The sequence below is a fragment of the Microcaecilia unicolor genome, chromosome 2, assembly GCF_901765095.1.
Source record: "Microcaecilia unicolor chromosome 2, aMicUni1.1, whole genome shotgun sequence".
NCBI classification, from domain to species: domain Eukaryota; kingdom Metazoa; phylum Chordata; class Amphibia; order Gymnophiona; family Siphonopidae; genus Microcaecilia; species Microcaecilia unicolor.
In genome coordinates this window covers 350424875-350430538 of record NC_044032.1, presented here as the reverse complement: position 1 = coordinate 350430538, position 5664 = coordinate 350424875, and positions in this window count along the sequence as shown.

Sequence of the window (5664 nt, the reverse complement as noted above, 5' to 3'; positions counted from 1 at the left end):
CGTCAGCGGAGGGCGGGACAGATAGAGCGAGGGAAGACCTGATGGTCCACATTTCTTTTACGTGCAGGGCAGGTGTGAGGCGCTGTGCCTCGCCTCCCAATATTCTTTTTAAAGGTAGGGTGCGGGAGCTGGTCGGGGGGGGTGTCGGGGTGTCAATTCGCCGAGGGGGGGAGCTGGCAGGGAGCACCCCCCCCCCTGAGCTGACACCCGGGGCGGACCGCCCCTCCTGCCCCCCCCCCCCCCTTGCTACGCCACTGGTGCCCCTTTAGTCCAACATTGGAAAGAGGAAAATCACGCAATTGCAGATTTAAAATTCTTGGTGTTTAAAGTTCTAAAAAGATCATGGAGAGGTGGTAATTTTGACAACCAATTATTATGGGAGGAACAGAGAGCTATTTTTGAATTGAATACACTGAGCCCACAGGGGCTAAATGCAGCTTTAGAATTGGTACACTGTCTTTAATCATTTAGTCATTTTAACAGCAAGATTTGTCAAAAGGTCTTCAATAATATTTTTATATTCTTACACATTTTTTCATATTTTTATGTTATTTTAAAAGCAAGATTTGTCAAAAGGATCTCATTAATAATATTTTTATATTCTCATACATATTATTTCATAATTTTTATGCATAGTAAACCAAGTTCACTCGTCTTTTTTTAGAGATACTTCCTTAGATTAAACCAACAGCACTATTCAATTTAATTACACTTTTTCATTGTCCCATTTTATTTCACGGGCACACACAATCGTTTAAATTACCACTGATCCATGCATTCTCCTTTTTCAATCACCTACATATAGAGCCAAATTGCACTCTGCATTTATATTTATTCAGCCGAGACCATTATAACTACTTTACAGTTCATGCTGCCTCCAAAAATTTTAAATCATGTATTTAGTGATGTCTTTCTTCGATACAAATGGCACCAGCATATGACGCCCATATATACATTCAGTTTAATGTTAGCATCATTTGGATAATCTTTTTTATATTTATTTATTCATATTCATTTTTATTTTTTTCTTCCTGTTACTACTACTATTATTTATATTATTTATTATTCATTCATGGTATTATTTATTATTGGTTTACAATGGAAACGTCTGTTTTTAAATATTATTTGTTCATAATATTTATCTGAAAAATCACCAATGTTTTACAACAATTTAGCAGTTTTTTTACATGCACTTGTTTTGGATTGTCGCAATGCAGTGTGACAGATTCAGTTTAGTGACATTGTGCACAACATCAGATTATGATCCATTGTGCATTTAAGACACTTTTATTTGTACAAATCAATGATGTCTAATACTGTAGGTGTTTACATATTCAGGCATGAATTGAATGTCAGGTGACCCCCTGTCTCTGTTCATAACATTTGTATTGCTGCAATATGTGCATATATTTTATATGTATATATATATTTTATATATTATTTTTTATTTTTTTATTTTTCATTTTTTTATTTTGTGATCGCTGGTTCATTTTTTTATTTTTTCATTTTTTATTTTTCATTTTTTAGTTATTTTTCTATATTTCGCTTTTTTTACGAACCTTCTCAGCCTATTATTTCCCCTTTGCTAACAACAAGAGATATTGTTTGACACACACTTCTCAGTTTCAAATCCGGGTCCTACAGGAAGTAAGACTATGCATTATTCATCAGTTGCTCATGCATATGCGATGTATACCCTTTAAATCCATTGACAACGCTGTCACTTCCAGCGTGTTTAGTAGAGTGGTCCCCCAGACATCCCAGAAGAACAATGGGGCACCCTAGAGAGCACTTCTGTGGCACTTCATGAAAATGCTTCCAGGTGCACATCTCGCTTTTGCTCCCTTATCTTGTCCCTTGAGCCCTCCAAAACCCACTGTCCCCCACTACTAATCATTTCTATAATGCTACTAGACATACACAGTGCTGTACACATTATATACAAGTACTTTTTCTGTCCCTAGGGGGCTCACAATCTAAGTTTTTTGTACCTGGGGCAATGGAGGGTTAAATGACTTGCCCAGGGTCACAGGGAGCTGCAGTGGGAACTGAACCCATGTTACGAGGATCAAAGCTCGCTGCAACTAACCATTAGGCTACTCCTGTACTCCAATAACACTACAATAACCTTTAAGGGTGAAGGGAGCACCTATATGTGAGTACAGTATGGTTTTGGTGAATTTGGGAGGGGTCACAGTTTCCACCACAAGTGTGACAGGTAGAGGGAGATAGGGACCTGAGTCCCCCACTCCATAGTGCAGTGCACTGACCACTACATTACTCTAGGGACCTGCATGCTGCTCTATTAGACCTAACTTTAACATCTGAGGCTGTCATAGAGACTTGAAAAATCATATTTTTATTCACATTTTTTGAGGTAGGAGGGGGTCAATGACCACTGGGGGTGTACTGGGGGTCACCCCCGATTCCCTCCAGTGGTCATCTGGTCATTTAGGGCACCTTTTTGTGCCTTGTTCATTATAAAAACAGGTCTAGACCAAAACCTCTTAGTTTTAGTCCTGGATGTTTTTGTTTGTTCCATTATGGCTGAAAAACATCCAAGTTTTAGGAATGCCCAGATCCCGCCCTTAACATACCCCTGGCATGCCCCCTTGTGATTTAAATGCACTTCTGATGGCCTTCATAGAAAAACATCTAAAAATTGTGAGAAAAACGTCCAAATGCTGATTTATTCCATTTTTTGTATGCTTTTCTCTTTTGAAAATGAGCTCCTTTGCCTTTAACAAAGAGAAAGTACAAAAACAGCAAACAGTGCACATAAGAAATAATGGAAAGGGTCTTAAAGGACTACTATAAAAGCAACAAGACAGGAAGCAAAAATACAAATTATACTTGTATCAATATTGAGCTGGAGCAGCCAGCATTTTTTTTTAAACAGAGGCTGCTGAGACTAACAAAATGCAGTTTAGCACTGGTATCCAGATAGTGGCTGGCAGGGAATATCCGCTGATGCTATCGAGAGAGCATTGAAAGCGAGCGTGCTATCCAAGTCGTTAACTGGATAAAGCTAGGGCAATCTTTTTGCTATCATAACTTTATCCAGTAGTCATCCAGGGGCCCTTGTACAAAGCCGTGGGAGGGCCAACACACGGGTAGCATGCGCCACATCGGCACTACCGCTGAGGCAGCACGTGTGCCCAGCGGTAATTCTGAGTTTGGCGCATGCTGAATCCCATGGTAGAAAATATTTTTCTACTGTGGGGGGCGCTCCCAGCAGTAATCGGCAGCGTGGCCACATTGGCGCATGCTGCATGGTTACCGCGCGGCAGAGGTGTAGCCAGACTTCGGCGGGAGGGGGTCCACAGCCCGAGGTGAGGGGGCACATTTTAGCCCCTCCCCGGTGCCACCGACCCCCCGCCACCATTTTGACCCCCCTGCCATTTTTGACCCCCGCCGCCGCCACCACCACCACCACCACCTTTGACCCTCCCCCCAGGGCCAACCCTTTCGACCCCCCATTCCTGATGCCACCAACCCTCCCCTGCTGCCGCCATCACCGTTGGGTACCTTTGCTGGCAGGGGACCCCAATCCCCGCCAGCTGAAGTCCTTTTCTCCGGTGCAGCTGCATTGCTGGCTGATCTGCAAGGCTTCGTTCTGTTTCTGTGAGTCTGACGTCCTGCACGTTGTATGAGCAGGACGTCAGACTCACAGAAACAGAACAAAGCCTTGCAGATCAGCAACACGGCCGCGCCGGAGAAGAGGACCTCGACTGGCGGGGGTTGTGGTCCCCCGCCAGCAAAGGTACCCAACAGCGGCGGCAGGTTGGTGACGGGAGGGGGGTCGAGAGGGTCGTCAGCAGGGGGGCCAGGGCCAAATCTACGGGGGCCCATGCAGCTACACCACTGCCACGCGGGTAGCAAGTGAGCCCTTACCGCTAGGTCAATGGCTGGCGGTAAGGGCTCAAGCCGTAAATAGGTACACGCTAGTTTTCATTTTTGCGCATGCCCATTTCCTAGCCCATTAAAAATGGCCTTTTCCGAGTGGTATAGGAGATAGGGAGTTCCAGGGCCAAGTTAGAGGTATGTTTACCCGGTTTGTTCAATTTAAGAAATAATGTTCTTTAGCTTGAGAGATGGGAAAGTGGGGAGGGGAAAAACGGAAAGACATCTGTTTGGAATATGGTGTATTGAACATGTCATAACACTGTGTGTTGATTGATCAATATATATGAAAATGTATTACTACTGTGAGTGGAATATCAATAAAAAACTGTTGAAGTTAACCGTATTGGGGAGGGGGGAGGGGAGGAGGGAGGGTTAGGGGGGAAGGGAGAAAATTACTAAAACAAAAGGTTGATGGCGGAATATCTCATTGTATCTCATTTTGAATATCTGGATGTTGGCAATTTGTTTCTGCCAGATGTTGAATGTATTTACGCTGCTTGTCATCAATAAAAAATGTTGAAACATAAAAAAAATGGCCTTTACCCCAGCCACGGTAAAAAGTGGCCCAGTGCGGCCTGAAAGACGCACTCACATTACCGCAGGCCACTGTTTACCATGGCTTTTGTAAAAGAACCCCCAGTTAGCAGAGTGATAGTGCCATTAACCAGATAACTCTGGGGACCACCCTTGCTCTGCCAAAGGATGGCCCTGGCACTACCTAGATATTCAATGGCATTATTTCTATAGTTGATGCTGAATATCTCAGTCAGTAGATACTATGAACCAGATAAGTGATGCTAAGCATCAGCTCGTAGGTATTCAGTACTAGTATCAGGGTGGCCAGTGCTAGATATTGAGAGAGTGCTGGCACTGACCACCCTATCTGGATTATGGTAATACTGAGCTTGCCATCCAGAGAGCTAACTAGATAAAGTTAGGACAGTCCTTTTGCACTCGTAACTTGCTCATAATATTCCTGTGGGTGTCTTCAAGGTTAGCGCAAACTACAAACGCTAGCGTGCCTCTGTAAACAGGGCCCTTAATGTTTTTATATATTCCAAAGACTATTTTTAAATGTCTGCTTAATACTTCTCACACACTGACAGACTCTTCAGACTTTCTATAAATCGTCCGAAAACCACAGTAGTTTACTCTCTATACTTAAACACTGAAGAATTTATAAGTAAATTCTGTTTAATACTCTGAAATTTCTTCACTTCACTTTAAATACCTTAGGGGCCCATTTACAAAGCTTAAGTAAAAGGAGTCCTGTACTAGCAGTTGCAGCCGTTTTTACCACGCACCACGGCCCCTTTTACTGCAGCAGGTGAAAATAACCAAAAATGAAATGGCTGTGTGAAAAGTTCACACTTGCCACATGGCCATTTTGGGAGGGAGCACTTACCACCACCCACTGAGGTGGCGGTAAGGGCTCCCGTGGAAACCCGTCGATAACTGAGCAGTGCGCGACACTGCCTGATTACTGCCGGGTAACCCCCTGTGGAAATGGTGCACGATAGGGGGGCAGAACTACCACCACCCTTAACTCTTAGTCTTTGAGAGAAAAAATCCTTTAAATTCAGGAAAGGACCTAAATTCTTTACCAAACAATTTCCTTAAATAATAATCAAACATTCTTTATCTTGCCCTCCTTATAATTTTCAAATTTATTTCTGTTCAAACGTCCTCTCACACAAATCACACAAGGCCTCTTTTATTATTATTATTTGTTGCATTTGTATCCCACATTTTCCCACC